Genomic DNA, 20960 nt, shown 5'->3' with positions numbered 1-20960 from the left:
TTTATTTTATTTTAACATTCAAGCTTAGAAATAATTATTTGTAATTTAACGTGATAACCATCCAAGGAGAAGCTATTAAGAGAAGCCTGCTACAATCTTATTCATGATTATTTTGGGGGTCAGAGAGATAGAACAGCAGGTAGGGCTCTTGCTTGCATGTGGCTGACACTAATTCAATCCCCAGCATCCCATGTGGTCCCCCCTGAACTCCACTACGAGTGATTTTCTGAATACAGAGCCAGGAGAAAGCCCTGAGCACTGCCAGGCATGGTCTCAAAATAAATGAAAATTAAAAAACAAACAAACATGTGATTATTTACTTATGCTACTCATCAGGCATGATTGGGGATCTGCTCCCAGTGGTGCTCAGATGGAGCCTATGCTTAAGGTCTTCCACATGCAAAGCACATGCTCCAGTCCTCTGAGATAAATAAATAAAGGTCCAGCCTTTTGACACAGGCTTTATTTCTATGAGGAACTTGGATGAGAGGCATGCAGGACAGTAGGCTATTCTGTCCATAGTAAGGAACAGTAGAGGAAAGGGGCAAGTACGATGCAAACCAGCAAGGCGCCTTTCAATAGAGTACACATCATAGGCCAAAGTGGGGCTGATCATGAGGATTAAGGCCTGAGGAGGGAGAATCAAATGGCTGCTCTTTTGAAAATTCTGCAACCAGGGCTGGGATCACTAGGGTCAAGCACCTTGTGGACAAGAGCTCTGCTGAGTCTTATATCCAGCACTGCCCACATGCCAAGGGTGTTGGAGTTCAGGATCCCCAGCAGCACAGCAGCAAGTGTGATTTCAGCAGTCAAGCTGTGTGAGCATCACCATTAAAGTGTCTAATTTTGGGACTGGAGTGACAGCACAGTGTGTAAGGTATTTCTTGCACGCGGTGGACCCAGGACCAACCTGTGTTCTATCCCCAGCATGCTATACAGTCCCCCAAACCTACCAGGAGCCATTTCTGAGTGCAGAGCCAGAAGTAACCCCTGAGCACTGCTGGGTATGACCAAAAAGCCAAAAATAAAATAAAATAAAATAAAATAAAATAAAATAAAATAAAATAAAAAAAGTTTGACCCAGTCCTTGTAGCAACCACCAAAGGAAAGGAAGGGGGGGCCAGGAAAAGAAAGAACATTTTGCAACAAGGAAAGAAAACTGAGTGAAAACTACCACTTGTTTTGCTCTTTGTTTTGGTAAATCCCCTTTGGCACCAACTAATGGAATGCTGAGTGATAGGAAAGGCCCAGGGCAGCTTATTCAACTCCACCCAGTGCAGGAAGCTTAATGTGTTAGTGTCTTTCTATTTCTGATGGTTCACTGAAGCAACATGTTCACAGGATTCTTACATGAACCCTTTCCTGTTTTCTTTGAACTCTTAGTGAAACCCCAGACCCTCACAAAGGCTGCAGTAAATAGAGTGAAAATGGAAAAGACTTTTCTCTTTTTCTTGCAAGTGGCTCTGAAAACCACCCCTTACTCTGTCCTAGTCAAAACTTCTCTTTCTCAAGTCCCTGGGGCTCCCTGGAAGCAAGGTTGAGCTCAGCTTTGGGCACTGGAGACATTTATTAGGGATCAACATCTGTGAAAGGTTGGGAGCTATGGGTCGGTCAGAGCAGGTGGGTTTGGGCAGAAGAGCAGCCTGACAGAAGGGGCCCAGAAAAGCCCATCTCAGTTGGGGGATGGGGAAGGGGTTCCTCTTCTGAGATGAATCTCTGCATGATCTTGGTCAGGCAACTTTTGGCGGACCCTACAGGATAGCAGGTGCCTGTCATGCAGAAAATTCTCTTGCATCTGGGCTGATGCATCTCTTGAGTCCTATGCGCTCTCCTTCAAGCGCCTTCCTCTGCTTTCTGGCTTGGGTCAGGGCACCAATGATCAGGCACAAAAGGTACTTTAATTTTGCACTGCTCCCAAGCAGGAGTTGGGGAACATAAGTATGTGGAATAGAAATCTGCCTCTTAAATGGATGGAAATATGAAATGAGACAGTCTGGGGCTCAGAACAGACTTTATTAAGAAGCCAGAAGTCGGACCCCACGAACGGCTGCCCGGCTCCTGCTGGGTTTCCCTTGCCCCCAGGAAGGTAGGGAAGCTCCGCCCACCCACGCCGACCCCCGCGAATGGCCGCCCCTGCTCCTGCTGGGTTTCCCTTGCCCTCCGGAAGGTAGGGAAGCTCCGCTCACCTTAGCCGACTGGGCGAAAGTGCCCCGCCCCCCATCGGGTGTCTCCTGTCTCCCAGCACTAGCTGACAACAATAGGGCAAAGCAACGAATCAGGCCACAGAAAGAGCACAGGAGGAGCCAAACCGCAGCAAGCCCACCCAACAGTACCACTAGATCCACCCTCAGGGAGGGGACCCATTCCCACACCACAGGGGATCAAAACAGGCTGAAATTGGAAGGAACAGCACTCCAAAGCACACCAATAAACACAAAGAAATATGGGTAAATCAAAGAGAACCCTAAGATCTGAAGATACGGAGACAAACCCTAACAAGTTTCCAAGTCCGCCAAAATGCACAGATCCATGGGAAGGCGACCTAAAAGCAGCAATGAGGAAGGAAACACAAGAATTAATAAAAGAAATGAGAAAAACCTTAGCTACCGAGTATAAGATATCTATGGAGGAACAAATCAGCCAAATTAAAGAAGAAATGTTAAAGAGTATGAGAGAGTCCATACAAAAAGAAGTGAAGGAATTAACAGACAAAGTAACAAGCCTTACTAGCAGAAACACAGAGTTGGAGAAACACATTGAAGAACTCGAAGGAAAACTGCAAACAAAAAAAATGACCAAGAAACAAAGAAATAAAAGGCAAAGCACTGGAAGGAAAAGTCCAGTACCTAATGAACAAGGACAAAAGAAACAATCTAAGAATCATGGGTATACCAGAAGGGGAGGAAATAGGGAAAGGGGAAGAACAAGTAGTCAGAGAGATAATAGCAGAGAACTTCCCCACCCTCTGGAATGAAACTTCAGGGCAAATCCAGGAAATTAAGAGAGTCCCTAATAAAATAGATCCTAATAAACCGACACCAAGACATATAGTAATCCAAATGGCAAAAATCAAAGAGAAAGAGGAACTTCTTAAGGCAATAAGAGAGAAAAAAAACCTCAAGTACAAAGGTAGGGGCATAAGAATCAAACCAGATCTCCCAATCAAAATAATTCAAGCAAGAAGACAGTGGAATGACATATTTAAACGACTGAATGAAAGAAACTTCCAACCTAGAGTCCAATACTCAGCAAAATTATCATTCATATGGGAGGACAGACTAAAAACATTTTCAAACAAGACCGAACTAGAGCTATTTGTGCAAACAAAACCGATCCTAAACGACCTACTCAGAGATGAATTATACAATCCAAACCCCCGATTGTAACAAAAGCCACCCTACACAACACAACTGCACAACAGTCCTCTCTCTCAATAATCTCCCTAAATGTTAATGGCCTTAAATCTCCAATTAAAAGACGCATAGTAGAGAACTGGATTAGGAAAAATAAACCGGACTTCTGCTGTCTGCAAGAAACACACCTACAGCTACAGGATAAGCATAGGCTTAGAATAAAAGGATGGAAAGTAATTATTCAGGCCCAATGGAAAACAAAAAAAGAGCAGGGACAGCCATTCGTCTATATCAGACGCAATTTGCATATCAACCGTCATGAAATTAATCAGAGACAAAGAGAGTCCACTACCTTACTGATCAGGGGAACATAAGATACAAGAGAAACACAAAACCCTGGTCAATATCTATGCACCTAATGTAGAGTCAAGCAAAATATGTGAGGGCAACTGCTCGTAAACCTGGAGAAACACACATGAACGCGAAACTGTGATAATAGTAGGGGACCTCAATACTCCACTTTCACCACTGAACAGATCCACCAAGACAGAAGAAAAATAGCAAAGAAATAAGAGTCCTAAATGAAAAATTAGAAGATTTGGGACTAATAGACTTATATAGAGCCCTCCATCCCCAGAAAGCAGAATACACATTCTTCTCAAGCCCACATGGAACTTTCTCCAGAATAGACCATGTCTTAGGATACAAAGCCAACCTATATAAGACCACAAAGGTAAAGATCATTAGAAGTACCCTTTCAGATCACTATGCAACAGAGGTCAAAATTGACATCAAGAAGAAGCAATGGAGAAAAACTAATACCTGGAGATTAAACAACATGCTGCTCAACAACAGCTGGATCAAAGAACAACTCAAGGAAGAAAGAAAAAGATTTCTTGAGACAAATGACAATGAAGAGACAACATGTCAAAATTTGTGGGGACACAGCAAAAGCATTATTAGGGGGAAACTCATAGCAATACAGGCCTATGTCAAGACACAGGAAAATAACAAAACCAACAGTTTAAAAGATCACCTCAAAGAATTGGAACAACAGCAACAGAGAAATCCAACCACGACCAGAAGGCAAGAAATAACAAAAACCAGAGCAGAAATAAACAACATAGAAACTAAGAAAACAATACAAAAAATCAATGAGACCAGGAGTTGGTTTTTCAAAAAAATAAACAAGATAGACAAACCACTGGCAAAACTCACCAAAAAAAGAGGGGAAAACTCACCAAAAAAAAGAGGGAAAACACCCAAATCAGTAGGATCACAAATAAAAGGGGAGAGATTACAACAAGAACCCCAAGAAATACAACATATCATGAGATCATATTATGAACAACTATACTCAGCTAGGATAGAGAACCCAGGAGAAATCGACAGATTCTTGGAGAAAAACCCTCTTCCAAGACTGGACAAGGAAGAACTAGAAAGCCTAAACAGACCAATCACCTCAGAGGAAATTGAAGATGTAATTAAAAAACTCCCTAAGAACAAAAGCCCAGGCCCAGATGGATTTACAGGTAAATTCTACCAAACATTCCGAGAAGATTTACTACCACTTTTCCATAGGCTCTTCCAAACCATAGAAAAAACAGGAATCCTCCCTAACTCCTTCTATGAGGCAAATATCACACTCATTCCCAAAGATGGCAAAGATACCACCAAGAAAGAAAACTACAGACCAATCTCACTAATGAACATAGATGCAAAGATACTCAACAAAATCTTAGCAAACCGAATCCAGCACTTCATCAAAAAGATCATACACCATGACCAAGTGGGATTTATACCAGGAATGCAAGTTTGGTTCAACATACGCAAATCAATCAACATTATACATCACATCAACAACAAGAAAAACAAAACCACATGATCATATCAATTGATGCAGAGAAGGCATTTGACAAAATCCAACACCCTTTCATGTTAAAGACACTCAGCAAAATAGGGTTAGAAGGAACCTTCCTCAAGATAGTTACAGCTATCTATGAAAACCCTACAGCCAACATTATACTTAATGGCAAGAAACTAGAAGCATTCCCACTAAGGTCAGGAACTAGGCAAGGCTGTCCACTCTCTCCACTCTTATTCAATATAACCTTAGAAGTCCTAGCAATAGCAATCCGACAAGAGAAGGGAATCAAAGGAATCCAAATTGGGAAAGAAGAACACAAACTATCTCTATTTGCAGATGATATGATGATATACATCGAAAATCCTAAAGAGTCCACAATAAAACTCCTAGAAACAATTAACCAATACAGCAAAGTGGCTGGATACAAAGTCAATACACAAAAGACAGTAGTGTTTCTATATACAAACAATGAAGTCGAGGAGAGAGAGATTAAAAATACAATACCATTTAAAATAGTATCAAAAAATATCAGGTACCTAGGAATCAACCTTACAAGGGAAGTGAAAGACCTATACCAGGGGAACTTCAAAACGCTTCAGAAAGAAATTGAAGATGATCTAAAGAAATGGAAGAACATCCCATGCTCATGGATAGGTAGAATTAACATAGTCAAAATGACTATCCTACCCAAACTACTATATAGATTTAATGCAATCCCTATCCAAATCCAGACACCATTCTTTAAAGAAATAGAACAATCAATCACAAAATTTATCTGGAATCACAAAAGACTCAGGATAGCCAAACACATACTGAAAAACAAAAAGCTGGGAGGCATCTCCTTACCTAACTTGAAACTATACTATAAAGCCATAGTAATCAAAACAGCATGGTACTGGAACAGAAGAGACAGGACCTCAGACCAGTGGGTCAGAACAGAATTCCCAGACATAAACCCCAAGATATACAGCCAACTAATATTTGATAAAAGAGGCAAGAACCTGAAATGGAACAAAGGAAGTCTATTCAACAAATGGTGTTGGTACAACTGGAAAACCACATGTACGAAAGTGAAGATTGACCCATACCTCACCCCTTATACAAAAGTTAACTCAAAATGGATCAAAGATCTTGAAATCAGACCTGAATCTATAAAGTTTATCGAAAATAAAATAGGCAGAACACTCGAAGACCTATATATCAAAAAGGTCTTTGAGAATGGAGCACCAATGGCAAGAACGTTAGCAGCAAATATAAACAAATGGGACTACATCAAACTAAAAAGCTTCTGCATGGCAAAAGAAACCCTACTTAACGCAAGAAGACAGTTAACAGAATGGGAAAAAATCTTTTCACTCGACATATCAGATAAAGGGCTGATATCTAGAACATACAAAGCACTCAGAAAGCTGAGCCCCCCAAAACCAAATAAAGCCATAAAAAAATGGGGAGATGAAATGAATAGATACTTCTCTGAGGAAGACAGAAGGATGGCCAACAAACACATGAAAACATACTCACCTTCACTCATCATCAGAGAGATCCAAATCAAGACAACAATGAGATACCACCTTACACCAGTGAGGATGGCTCACATCAAAAATAATGGAAACAACCTTTGTTGGCGGGGATGCGGTATGAAAGGAACTCTCATCCACTGCTGGTGGGAATGCCCCCTAGTCCAATACCTATGGAGAAAAGTCTGGAGAGTGCTCAAAGAACTCAGAATTGAGCTGCCATTTGACCCAGCAATTGCTCTCTTAGGCATATACCCCCAAGTTGGAAGGATATTCATTCCAAAATACGTATGCACCCCACTATTTATCACAGCACTCAGTATAATAGCCAAATCTTGGAAACAACCTCGATGTCCAACAACAGATGAAAGGATCATTAAGACGTGGTACATATACAAAATGGAATATTACATGGCAGTTAGAAATGATACAATCACAGACTTTGCAGCAACGTGGATGGACCTAGATCATGTTATGTTAAACGAAGTAAGTCAGAAGACAAAAGATAAACACAGAATGGTAGCACTATTCTGAAGCACCTAGAACATATATTTTATACACAACTAATACCTAACAATCAAATAACAAGGTTTAACAGGGTAGAAACTCCAAACACTGTAATAGTCAACATATACTTGGTAGCAGTGTCCAAAATACATGAAAAAGGAACAACGCAAACTCTTGACTACACATTATACCACAAAGAAAACAGCAACAACAGAAACAGCAGCATAGAGAGAACAGGTATGTAATCAGACTTCTACAACAAAGGCCCACAATAATCCCTTAGAGATCGTATACAGGAACACAAGTATAGAACACCACGGGAAATCACTGACTGCAATGGAAACATACCATAACACTATGTTTTAATGCCTTTATCTTACTATATTTTAAATAACCTCTCAGCTTCTTTGTTCACAGGCACCCTTGGATACAAAAGGCGGACAAACTAAGATGGCAACTCGGGATACCACACGAGATACCATACCTTGCTTGCACTATGAGATGGCCACTAGAAAAATCTTTAACATACACTTTATCTCTAGGTTATACCTTCTTTTAGGAATTGAAGCACGTGACCAGTCAGACCACCGAAGCAGTAACTGCGATGGACAGACTTAAACTACAGGCTCTATTCATCGAACACATTCAACCAAACCAGCATTCCCTTGCTATTCTCTCCTCTCTTCTCACTACTTTCTTTTTTTCTTTTTTTTCCTTCATTTTTCTCTTTTCTATTCTTCTGTTTACTTTTTTCCCCTTTCTCTTCTCCCTTTCTTTCTAAGGTATTTTCTCTTTTCTCTCCCTTCACACCCCTCTCATATACCTTCCCCTTTCTCCCTTCCGGAAATCCAACTATCCCTTCACCCCTCAATCACATCCAGATCTCCCACCATATTAAAACTCTTCACCCTCAGTCCTTAATCCATTAGGCATCAAGATCGACCTCCTACCCAATGAACCAGTACCCAGCACCCAGGCGAGGGGACACCCAGTCAAATCCACACCTCGTCTCCTGCAAGAAAAGACAGCCAACCACCTGCGGACTCATGCTGCGCAGCCCTCCCTACCAACTCCCCCTAACGTGGACTGTTTCTTGAAACCGGACCTAGGCCCCAAAGTATCCCCAATGCAAGAACTCTTCCAAGACCTCCCTGCCGCAAATTCTTACCAATCTGAAGAAGGCCAGGAGGTGTGATAGAAAGATGCCTGGGAACCCACACACCACAAGAAAAACCCAAAAGACAATGGGAAAAACTGTACTTCCAACATAGGCATAAGACCTGTAATACACCACCTCTTTACCTGCTTCCCCCCCAAATGTAAGGTAGTCTTTTGCACCACTTTGGTCCTTTAAAAACTTCGCTAACTCATTTTATTTCTTTTTCTTTCATTTATTTTTTTAATTTATTTTTTAAATGTCTGTCCTACATATACATTTGTGAGCACATACATTTTTATTCCCTCTTTTTTTTTTATCGTTTTTGGGTATGGGACCTGTTTCTGTTATTCCCTCTGTCCACCCCCAAATACACTGACAATATAATGTAGCACTATCTCTCCCTGCAAAGGCACACTAAATAAAGGGGAAATCTTACATATAAAAAAAAGATCTCTTATCTACTAGAGATAGGAACTCATAGTTGTTTACAATACAGGGATATCTCCTACCTGGAAAATATGTCATGTGGAATCAATTTAGACCTCAGGTGATTAGATACCATTCATCCAGCCTTGAACCCTAGATCTCAGACATAGAAACGGCACAGTTCTTCACAACAGCTGCAGGAAACAAATCCCATCCAGGACAGCCTTAATACTGCGGGGTCAACAACAAGGGCCAGCTCTAACATGATATCCTGACAACGAGGAAAATGTGAACAACTTGACCTTAGAGCAGATTAGCCTACCCTACCAGCTAACGACAAGACAAAACCAGAAGACTTGGCACCCTTTGGTAGGTCCAAAAGCCAAGATCGCGATTTACAGATGACTGGCAGATAGAACCACGACCAGACTGTATACATCTTGGGACCAATAAAAAAGCCCTAGTTTAGGGTTTGAACTATGACCTGCACAATAATCATGATCCCCAGTCCCAAAGGTCCTGCAGAGACAATTGTAATGGAATGGGGCTTCTGGAAGCACAAAGAAAGACGCTATCCTAGGTGCCATCCTAGGCTCAGTGCAAAGACCAAGATCACCAACCACAGAAGATGGATTAAAATGACACTGAGAGAACAGAACCTCTAGAACCACAAAGACTGACTTCATCATAAATCCCTTCTCAGGATCTGTGCAGATACTGAGACCTCTAAACACAGAGCTCTGATTGTATCACCCTGGACAGAGCAGAAGTCTTCCAAACACCACAAAAACACCACCGGGAGAGTAAATGATCCTGAGCAAAGCCTAGAGTTGATCCCATGACAATATGCTCCAAGGACAGAGAAACCCCATATTTATTAGGCCAAGTGAATTCCTTTTCGAATGACCCCAATATTTACTGTGCCAGGGCAGGAGGGAAAAAACAAAAATACAAAAAGCACAAAACCTTGGTTATTTATATATATATTTTTTTTTCCTTCATTTATTATTATTATTTTTTTTATTTACCTATCTATTTAGGTCGATTTCTCTGTTTAGGTGTGATTATTGAAATTGTTGTCCCCAGTTATACTTATTTTTTCTCTCCCTTTCTTTTCTTTCATTATGTGCTATGCCATGTTTCTTATTTCAAGACCATGGTGTGTTTTTTGTATGTTTGTTTGTTTTTGTTTGTTTTTTGTTTGTTTTGTTTTGTTTTTTTTGTGGTGCTTATCGATATAGCTGGAGTCCTCACTGGATATTTGACACTTCTTTTGGTACTGGTGGAGTGTTTCACCTTCTCTTGCTCCTTCATCTCCCAAATCGATGCTGAGAGCCTCTAGAAGGATTCCGCTCATTTTCGGGGTATTAGACTCTTACCCCAGTTTACTACTTTTCTCTTTTTCAGGCAAAACCACGCAACTTGAAATAGATAGTACTGCCTCCAGTTAGAGGGGGAAATAAGGGAGGCATCAAGACCAAACAGGTCCAAGACTACTAAGTAGTAGGTTAGATACAGAGGGGACCACATACTCTAGCCGCCCTGGGGGTGAGGGAAGAAGAAATGGGAGGGAAAACAAAAACAGAGGAATAGGGAGGACAATTTGGTGATGGGAATCCCCCCTGTTTTTATGTAAATATGTACCTAAAATATTATTGTCAACAATATGTAAGCCACTATGATCAAAATAAAAATTATATTAAAAAAATAAAAAGAAGCCAGAAGTCTTTTCACAGCCCCAGGACCTCTCCAGAGGTCAGAGCCACTGGCATATGTCCTAAGCTTGGTGGGTACATATGGACCACGGGAGCTGTGCTTGGAGTCAAAAATGGACACCTTCCTTCCAGGGACTTTTATCTCTGAGGGGGATGTGGCCACTTCAGGCTCTGTTCTGGTAGGCTGATTTTTGGCTATCTGGGACTGCCTGCTAGAGACACCTCTGGAGGTGACAGCTTCTTTGTGTCAGTTGCTTGACTGCTACCAGCCATTTGCACAGACCAGGTTTCTCTGTCCCAGCCAGCTCAGAGAAATCCCACTAGTTGGTTCTTTCATGTACCCCACATCCCCTTGGTTCATCCTGGCTTGCTTGGCTCTCAGTCTGCAGTGTTCAGAACTTACTCCTGAATTTGCACCCAGGGATCAATCCTGATGGTGCTTGGAAGATCCGATGGGATGCCAGGGATCAAACCTGGGTTGGCTTCATACTAGAGAGGCTCCCTCCCTGTTGTACCACCTCTCTGGCCCTTGACTCCCAGTCTTATTTTTTCCTTCCTACTGTGGCCCCTTTGGGTTTACTGACTCCTGCTATATGATTTCCCCTGTCCATGCTCTACAACTATGGGCACAAGACATTGGCATCTCTCCCTGTTAGGGCCCTAGGATCTCACTGCCCATCCCTGACATGAGGCAGGGTGAGCCAGTGTTAACAGGCACTGAACACTCCTAATTCCCTTGGTAAATGGGACTTCTTATTTGTTCAAACTCTGCTTGCTCCAAATTCCACACATTGCTGTCTTTCCCAAGTATTTCAGAATGTGTTAAGCAAGTTTTGCTTATTTGTTCCAGACTGCTTATTATTTCCGGTTTTTTTTTTTTTTTTGTAACCTGAGAGTATCCTATACACCAAACGGTCTGTATTATGTGCACATAAACATGCTTACAGGCTCGTTCCCAGTTTAAGGAATAGAAATAGCCTTTGAAGTCCTCTGTGCTCTTTTCTCTCCAAAATCTCTCCTCCTTTGCCAGAGGCACCCAGAGCCCTGCCGTTTTAGAATTCAGATGTTTCTTACAGTTTTCTCCCCAGTGAAACTACTTGTGTACATATTTCTGTACAATAAAGCAGTTTTCTTTTGCTAGCTTTTAAATATTCATAGACCTGTTATAGATTATGTTATTGTTGCAGTCAGTTTAGTCAAGTGGGAGGCAAGGGAAGTAGCCTCAAGAAGAAATACTTCTGCCTTTCTGTCTGCTCAGTCCCCCTTAGTCACCTGAGCAAAGTTGGCTTTGGGTACCTGGCATTAGAATTTTTCCAGTCCCTATGAGGAGCTATCAAGCTGCAACTGAAGTCCACATGTTCTCATGCATGCAAAATGATCCCTGCAGCCTGGCTTTTCGGGGATATGTGGAGTCAGGCAGAATTTATGAAATTGCTCTTGCAGGGATAGAAATTCATTCCTCAGGCCAAATGATAGCGCAGTGCTAGTGTTTGCTTTACACGCAGCCGATCTGGGACTGACTCGAGTTCGATCTCCTGCAACCCATATGATCCCCTGAGCCTGCCAGGAGCAATTTCTGAGCTCAGAGCCATGAGTAACCCCTGAGCTCTGCTGGGTGTGGCCCAAACACCTGCTCCAAAAATAGGAAAGAAATCTTTTCCTAGCCTTGGCATAGACTTTCCAGATCCATTACTTTACTTTGAAGAAAAGAACTTCAGGAGGATACAACATAATTTTTACAGAGAGAACTTTAAAGAAAGAGAAAAATATGTATTCAAGAGAAAATACAGGATTCTCCAGAGTGGTAAAAGCAGAGAATGGTTTTTGGGAAAAGGTACTATTTAATTTCTTCAACTTGTCTTGGGCTGGAGTTCTCTGCATACATGAAAATTAATATGGGTGCTGTCACAGAAAAAATCTTGCAGTCCAGATTATTTTTTTCTTTTTTTTTTTTTTTTTTTTTTGGTTTTTGGGTCACACCCGGCAGTGCTCAGGGGTTACTCCTGGCTGTCTGCTCAGAAATAGCTCCTGGCAGGCACGGGGGACCATATGGGACACCGGGATTCAAACCAACCACCTTTGATCCTGGATTGGCTGTTTGCAAGGCAAACACCGCTGTGCTATCTCTCCTGGCCCCAGATTATTTTTTTCATATTTTTATTAGATTGTTTAGATTTCCCTGTAACTTCTCCTTTATAGATGCCCCCCCCAAGTGCTCCCACATGGAACTTGCTGTATAGGTAGGAGTTTGTTGCTAGAAAGCTGTCAGGAGGAGTTTTGAACTTCACTCCCACCCTTCTCTGAATGATGCCTCAGTTTCTTCATTTTCAAAGAGCTGAGCATCTCAAAGGATTGTATTCTTCAGTTTGGGCTACTTCACTGCCAGCCCATTTCTTCTTAAGTTTTATTATTTCCCAAAAGCTCATTACCAAGCCCCTCTAACTATCTGTCTGCAACATTATTTTTCTGTTCTTAATTTTCTTTTTTGACTCACTAGTACATTTTTGAAGTAGGCAGATAGGTGGTGGAGAATAGTAAGGAGGAATACAGGGAGGAGGCTGGCAATGAGTTCTCAGGAACTAATAAAACCAAGATGTGAATCATAGAAGTTACTCTGTCATAGAAGTTAAAGTAGCCAAAAATCATTAAGGCCAGACCCACTTTGTAAACACAGTAACTAAGGCCCTAGAAGACTCCAACTGGCACCAGTGCCAGCCCATGGAAAGTAGAAACTTCTATAAAGAAGCTTCAGCAGGGACAAAAGGCTCTGTGAGCAGGGAGTGAAGGGAAACCACAAAAAGTTCAAAACTCTTCTTGGCAGCTCCCTAGCAACAAACTCCTACTTATACAGCAAATCCCGTGGGTGGGGGCACTTTCAGAAAAAAAAAAAAAAAAACCACCTATAAAGCAACTTCACATACTTATAGAAAAACCTATAAAACCATCTTTCCCAGTCTGGGATAGAACAGGACATGGCCCCCATCTCCACCTAAGATGAACTCTCAATGATCTCCCCTCTGGAAAATTCCATGGCCTCTCTTTCCTCCTAATTCCTACATAAAATGGTTGTTGTTGTTGTTGTTGTTGTTGTTTGGCCACACCCAGTGATATGCAGGGATTACTCCTGGCTTTGCACAGAGGAATTACTCTTGACAGTGTTCAGGGAACAATATGTAGTGCCAGGGGTCTAATCTGGTTGACTGTGTGCAAGGCAAATCCTCTACATTCTGCATTATCTTTCTGGCTCTAAAACAATTTTCTTTCATGATTTATCTCCTAAAATTCTTTTCTATGAGAGAAGGCGATGTTCCTGGAAAACCTGGGGAGAAATTAGAACTGAATTTCCTCTTCTGCAGAGTGTAATTTCTCTTTTTAGCTTGAGTTCACTGCTCTGGAGAAACTGGGCAGCAGGGATCATTTTGTTATAGTGGGTACAGATGCACAACTTCTTCCCTCAAGCAGTCAAGACTGAAAGCAAGGATCCAAATTCAGAAAAGACTTTAAGGGAAGGGAAAGGAAGGTATGAAAGCTCCCAGATTACGGGAGGGATCTCCTAAGTGAGATTCCAGAGAAAGAAGACTTTTATATCTTTTATTTGGGGAGAGGGGGCACATCCAGCAGTGCTTGAGCATTAATTATTCTGCTTTGAGAATTAATAATTCTCAGAAATTACTCCTGGCAGATTTGGGGAACCATAAGGGACTCCCCAAAAAAACAAAAACAAAAAAAAAAAAGAGTCTAGAGTTTCTCCAGACTTCTCCCCACCTCACATAAGTCACCCACAGTATTTTAGAGGTCCAGGCCCTGAGGAGTATAATTTTATATTTTAGTCAGACCCTGTCTTGACCTTTCATTTCTGTGATATTCCAGGATAAAAGATTGTGGGATTTCACCCATTTGTAGGGACAAATACTACAGCAGAGCCCCCCCCCCAATCTTATTTCATCCTCCTATTGCCTGTTGTGTGCTTTCTACTATAACCTTCAAGACTACACCTCTATTCCTCCATTCCATGTACCCTTACACACCTGCTCCTCCACAAAGAATTTTCAGGCTCCAACACAGCCATGGTGCTCAGATGGGAGAGCATATGAGCATGTGGCTCACTCTAACACTGTGTTGTACTCTGGCCCCTGAGACAGAATTCTGTTTGCAATGCTTTGCAAACTAATGCACACAAGAATTGCCTTGACTAGGAAGACCCGTCCATGGTGGGAAGCTTGCTCTCTGGAACAGAATGGAGGAGTGCAGTTAGGAAAGAGAAGGGACCCCTGTGACAGTGACAGTAGGAAATGATTATTATGGAGAAGAACTGGGTGCTGAAAGGGGATAAAGTGATATACATGATTCCACTCTAGTAGCAATATTGAAATCCATAGTGTCTAAAAGAAAAAATGGAAGATAGAGAGATAAAGAGTGAGTGAGAGTGAAGAAAAATATCTGTCATAGAAAGAAGCAGGGGATAGGGTAAAACATAGGGAGGGAGGGAAATTGGGCCTGGGATGGAGAATGGCAAAGGGATGGATGTTGGACACTTTATAACTGAAACACCATCGTGAACAACTTTGTAACTAACTTCCTATCATGGTGATTCAATTAAAAAATTATAAAAAAAATTGCCCAAAAGGATTGGTGGGGTGAGAAGAGGGAACTTTCTAATTAGATCAATATTTGTGCCCAGATAAAATCCTTTATGGAGAATAAGTACTGGAAGTTTCTGGTCAGGGCCAGAAATCTGCATTTTAGCAAACCAGTTCTTCCAGGCCCTAAAATTCTGAAGCAATCTCTCTAGAACCTCCTTTGGCAAACGCTGAACTCTGCTTCAGCTAGGATCCATCAACAGAACTAGACCCTGTCAATCTCCTAGTCCACTGCAGAACATTTGTTTTAGAGTTTTGACCAGAGCCTGTCCCCCGAGCTTTCAACAACACTGGGCCTAAACCTAATAATTCTTCAATGAGGCTTACAGTTTTGGCCAAGAATGTTTCCCCAGAGGGAAAGGTTGAACAGGCTTCAGAACTTTCCTCAGACACTTGCCACCTCTTTAGTGTTGAATGTCCAGGAAAACGTTATATTTCATGCAGAACTCTGGAAGGAGGAGCTAAGCTTCTTGCAGATGCTTGGATGGTTCAGCTACCAGCCTACCATCAGCTGGCTGCATGCTTGGGTCAGGACCTAGATGACAGCAGCAGGAGCAATAGCCACAACGATCAGAATCTCATCTCCAGGCCAAATGGAAGCTAGCCAGGGTGGGCAGAATGGGGCCTCCCACGGGCATTTTGCCTGCTCTCCAGCTTGGCCAGACTGCAGACAGGCATTAGCGTGGCATGCCTTTGGCAGGATCTGTTGATCATGGACATCTGTCTCCTTTTCCTTTTGGGACAATGATCTTGGCCTATGGTCATACTTCAAGTTACTAATCACATTATTTAGGGAAGAAGCCATCTGTCACTGGAGCATGAAGCAGCGATCCCCAGTGAAGCAGCTGAATTGTTCTTTTACAATCTAGAGGAATGAAAAAGAAAGGCTTTGAGTCCAGGGCAGTAGAGAAGTCCTGAAGGCCAAATATAGGCAGCCCCAACGTCATTTGTCTTTGATGAATTGGGTATAGTTGGTGGGGGGATCACTTGGTGAATGAGCCTGGCTCAGCTTGGTACTGGGGAATCTCAGTGATGAGCAAAAGACACAGGAAGCCTGTTATGATAGCTCTATCAATGTAAATCAACAAATGGAAGTGTTCCCTGGGTCAGTGGAGGCACAGAGGAAGATGGGGAAGAGGAAGAATTTGATCAAAGAGTAGTCAATCAATTATAAGGGTGTCTTAGGATGAGTGGGAATCTGAAAGTCAGGTCAGGGCATTCAGGCAAAGAAAGGTCAAGGACAAAGGTCCGAGCTGGATTCAGGGGGTACCCAGACACTGCTTTGACTCTGTGTAATAATGGGTAGAAAGTTCTAGGCCCAAAGTGTGGTACCAAGCAGGCCTTTGGAGAGCTGCAAGAAATTCTGTTCACTGGGCCCATTGGCAGCAGCTCCAGGAGGGAGCCAGGCAGGTGTCCCGAGTCAAGGCAGATAGCAGGGCTAGGTCCTGGGCTGTGGGAACCCTAGTTTAGTCATTTTTTTAGTGTTTTGTTTTTTGACCCGAGTTTTGAATCCAGCACTTTGTGCTCTGAGCACATGCCCTACAACTGAGCAGAATAATTGCATCCCAGCTTCCTATTTTTATCTTGGAAGGACACTTTAGGAGCTGTGAAAGAGTGATCCAAGCACTGGGTAGAGTAACCTTGAGTTAGTTCCTGGGAAGTGCCTAACAAGAGAGACTTCAGGGCTCAAGGCTGGGTGGGAGTTAGGTGGGGGAAGGGGGAATGGGGAGTGTGAGGGGCAATGGGTGGACTGACAGCATTTAAGGGGGTGTGGATGTAACTTCACCTGAGAGCCTAGTAAAACTTAAATGATATTCTTGAGCAAAAATGGGAAAAGATCTCAAGAGTCAACAAATACAGAATCCTGTCTGGTGACTTATGAAAATGTGAAATCTTAAAATAATTAATTTTAGCCTTTGTTAAAACATTATTATACTTTCTCTTAAGATATTAACAATGTCAGGGACAGAGCGGTGGCTCAGCTGTAGGGCTTTTGCCTTGCACTCGGTTGATCCAGGATCTGACTGCAGTTTGATCCCTGGCATCCCATATGGTCCCCTAAGCCAGGAGCGATTTCTGAGCACATAGCCAGGAATAACCTCTGAGCATCACCGGGTGTGGTCCCCCCAAAAAAAGATGTTCACAATGTAATCATATTATTCTTTTTTTCTTGTCGGGGTCCTATTTCCTTCCTGGCTGCTGCTGTCAGTATGACAGAGGGAGGAGTCATTCATTCATTCATTCATTCATTCTACCAGAATCAGGTACTTTTCCCAACCATTATTTTTATTCTCTTTCTATCTCCCTTTTTCTCTCTCTTTCTCTTCCCCTATCTCCTCTCACATCTTTCTAAATTTCTTTCCAAAAATTATTTGCTTTATCACCCTGGTCAAAAAGTGGCTGCTGAAAAGATGTACAATGCTATGCATGACAACCCTTCAGAGACAGTATTGCAAACTTCAGTGTCTAAAAGAAAGAGAGAGAGAGAGAGAGAGAGAGAGAGAGAGAGAGAGAGAGAGAGAGAGAGAGAGAGACAGGGACAGAGAGACAGAAGCATCTGCCATAGAGGTAGGCTGGGTTCAGGGAGTGGGGTAGGGTAGGGTGGTGGGAGGGAAACTAAGGACATTAGTGATGGGAAATATGCACTGGAAAAGGGATGCATATTGGAACATTGACTGAAAATCATGAATCACATTGTAAATGTATCTCATGGTGATTCAATTAAAATTTATTAAAGAAAAATTAAGGAAATTATTTGCTTTGCCAAAAATAAGTAGTTTGTCTTCAACTTAAATTCTTGGTTTACAAATTCCAGACTTTTAGGAATTGCTAATGACATTCCAGGGTTATCCCACCATCAAAATGTCCCCTCTGCTTGCCTCCTATAATCTCATCTCTTTTCCTCTATCATCAGTATAGTTTTCACTAAGTCTAGAATTTAATTTCTTGCCAGTTCATTTGCTTTGGTAATTAATATTCCTTTGTGTGAGTGAAATCATCTGATATTGTCTTTTATCTCTTACTTATTTCACTCAACAAACCATGTTAAGTTCTACCTATTTTGTACTTACAGACAATAATCTCATCCTTTTTTTAATTTATTTTTTAAGGCTAAATTGTATTCTGTTACATATACACATCAGCTGTTGATAGGCAGATGGGCATGTAGACTAGTCTTATATTTTGACTACTTTAAATAATGATGCTATGAACATAGAGTGAAAATATCCTTTCAAATAAATGTTTTTATATACTTTGGATAACTGCTAGGAGTGGTATTACTGAAACATATGGATTTTTCATTTTTTTTTTTTTAGGAATCTCCATACTTCTTTTCATTGCATCTGCACTTATTTATAACCCTATCACAATATAGCATCATTTCATTTTCTCCATCTCCTTGTAAACAGCTATTGTTTATAACTTTTTTGTTTTTGTTTTTGTTTTTTTTGGTGCTCAGGGGTTACTCCTGGCTATGCACTCAGAAATCGCTCCTGATTTGGAGGGACCATATGGGACGCTGGGGGATTGAACCACGGTCCGTCCTACTCTAGCACTTGCAAGGCAGACACCTTACCTCTAGCGCCACTTTCCCGGCCCCTAATTTTTAAACATATATACCATTCTCATTTATGGGTGTAAGGTGATATCACTGTATTATTTTTATTTCCCTAATAATAAGTGATATTTTTTTCATGTGTTTGTGGGCCATTTCTATGGTTACTTCAGAAAAATGTCTGTCTTTTACCCTTTTTTAATGTTGTTTTTGGTTGTTGAGTTGTGTGAATTCAATTTATGTATTTGGATAATAAATACTTGTCATATGTATGATGTATGATTTTCTTCCAGTTGCTAGATTGTTTATTTGTTCTTGTGGCTGTTTTCTTTTCTTTTTTTTTTTTCTTTCTTTTTTTTTTTTTTTGGTTTTTGGGCCACACCCGGCATTGCTCAGGGGTTACTCCTAGCTGTCTGCTCAGAAATAGCTCCTGGCAGGCACGAGGGACCATATGGGACACCGGGATTCGAACCAACCACCTTTGGTCCTGCATGGGCTGCGTGCAAGGCAAATGCCGCTGTGCTATCTCTCCAGGCCCTGTGGCTGTTTCTTTAATTTTTTTTTATTTCAGGCACTGTGATTTCAATATTGTTAAAGATAGGATTTCATATATAACAAACTCTTACCCCCACCACCAGTATCTACATCTTTTTGCCACTGTCTCAGTGTCCCCATCCTAATCTCCCCAACTCTTCCTCTCTCCCCCACAACCCTCACAATTCCCCTGTGTTAAATTTTTTTTTTTTTTTTGGTTTTTGGGTCACACCCGGCGGTGCTCAGGGGTTACTCCTGGCTGTCTGCTCAGAAATAGCTCCTGGCAGGCACGGGGGACCATATGGGACACCGGGATTTGAACCAACCACCTTTGGTCCTGGATCTGCTGCTTGCAAGGCAAACACCGCTGTGCTATCTCTCCGGGCCCATAAAAGTTTTAGGCTGTTAAACTTTTTCTTTTTGTGGTTTTTGGTCACACCAGGCAGTGCTCAGGGGTTCTTCCTGGCTCCATGCTCAGAAATTGCTCCTGGCAGGCACGGGGGACCATATGGGATGCCGGGATTTGAACTGATGACCTTCTGCATGAAAGGCAAATGCCTTGCCTCCATGCTATCTCTCCAGCCCCCTGTGTTAAATTTTTACTGAAGACAGTTTCAGTTGCCTTTGGCTGTTCATTATTTTCTTGGTATAATTCTTTTCTTGTTATTTTGGGTTATACCTGGTGGCACTCAGGGGTTACTTCTAGCTCTGTGCTGAGAAATTACTCCTGGCAGGCTCAAGGGACCATACTGGATAGAAACCAGGTTGGCTGCATGCAAGGCAAACACTCTACTCACTGTGCTATCATTCTGGCCCCTATGTTTCTTTATATACCACATAAAAGATAATTCTGTGTCAGTCTCCTTCTTACTGCATTCAGCACGATACTCTTTAGATCTATGATTTCATCTGTTCTTGTAGTCAAGCAGTATTTCATTGTGTATAAATGCCAGTTTTTCTTTATCTAGTTCTCTTGTTCTTGGATAGATGATGGGTGGATAGGGGTGTGGGTTGGTTCTTTGTTGATCTTCATGTCACTCTCCTTCTGAGTGTTAAGGAGGCAGAAGGACTGCCAAGTGCCTCTCAGGGACCTTGTCATATGTCCAAGAGCTCTCAATTTCTACCTGGTGGTCAGCCATACACTGAAGCCTGGCAGAGGAAAATGGTATGTTAGCCTCTAAGGCTCCTGCTTCTGGGTTCTGGGCAGATAGCCCATTTCTGTCACCAAGGTCACACAATACTTGTTAGAGACAAACTGATGATGACTAAATGCAACATTACAATGGCCACACCGACCTCTGCTGGGATCCACAGGCACTGCGGGCAAGCTTCCTGAGGAGATGCCAGAGCTGAGAGTCTGGAGATTTCTGCAGCTTTGTCTCTGAAAGCAGAGCTTAATAGCAGCTTTCCTGTTTACACTGAGTGTCTTCCTTGCTGGCATGTGAGTGTCAAGAGACAAGATCACCTGACTGGTTTTTTGGTGTGCCTGTCTCCAGGGTCCAGAAAGTTCTTACAACTGTGAGAAGAATGCTGCTTTTCTTTGAGGCATTTTTTCAGGAACTTTAGGAACTTCTTCACTGATGAATTCAGTTGAATTAGAATTTTAGACCTGAAAGAGGTAAGGGGGCTTTAAGAGAGGGACATGGTGTACGTTGATGAATGTGGTTTAATTAACATAAACAACAT

The sequence above is a fragment of the Suncus etruscus genome, chromosome 12 (assembly GCF_024139225.1).
Source record: "Suncus etruscus isolate mSunEtr1 chromosome 12, mSunEtr1.pri.cur, whole genome shotgun sequence".
Lineage (NCBI taxonomy): Eukaryota > Metazoa > Chordata > Mammalia > Eulipotyphla > Soricidae > Suncus > Suncus etruscus.
The sequence above is the reverse complement of the archived record's forward strand: the minus strand, read 5'-3'. Positions refer to the sequence as shown.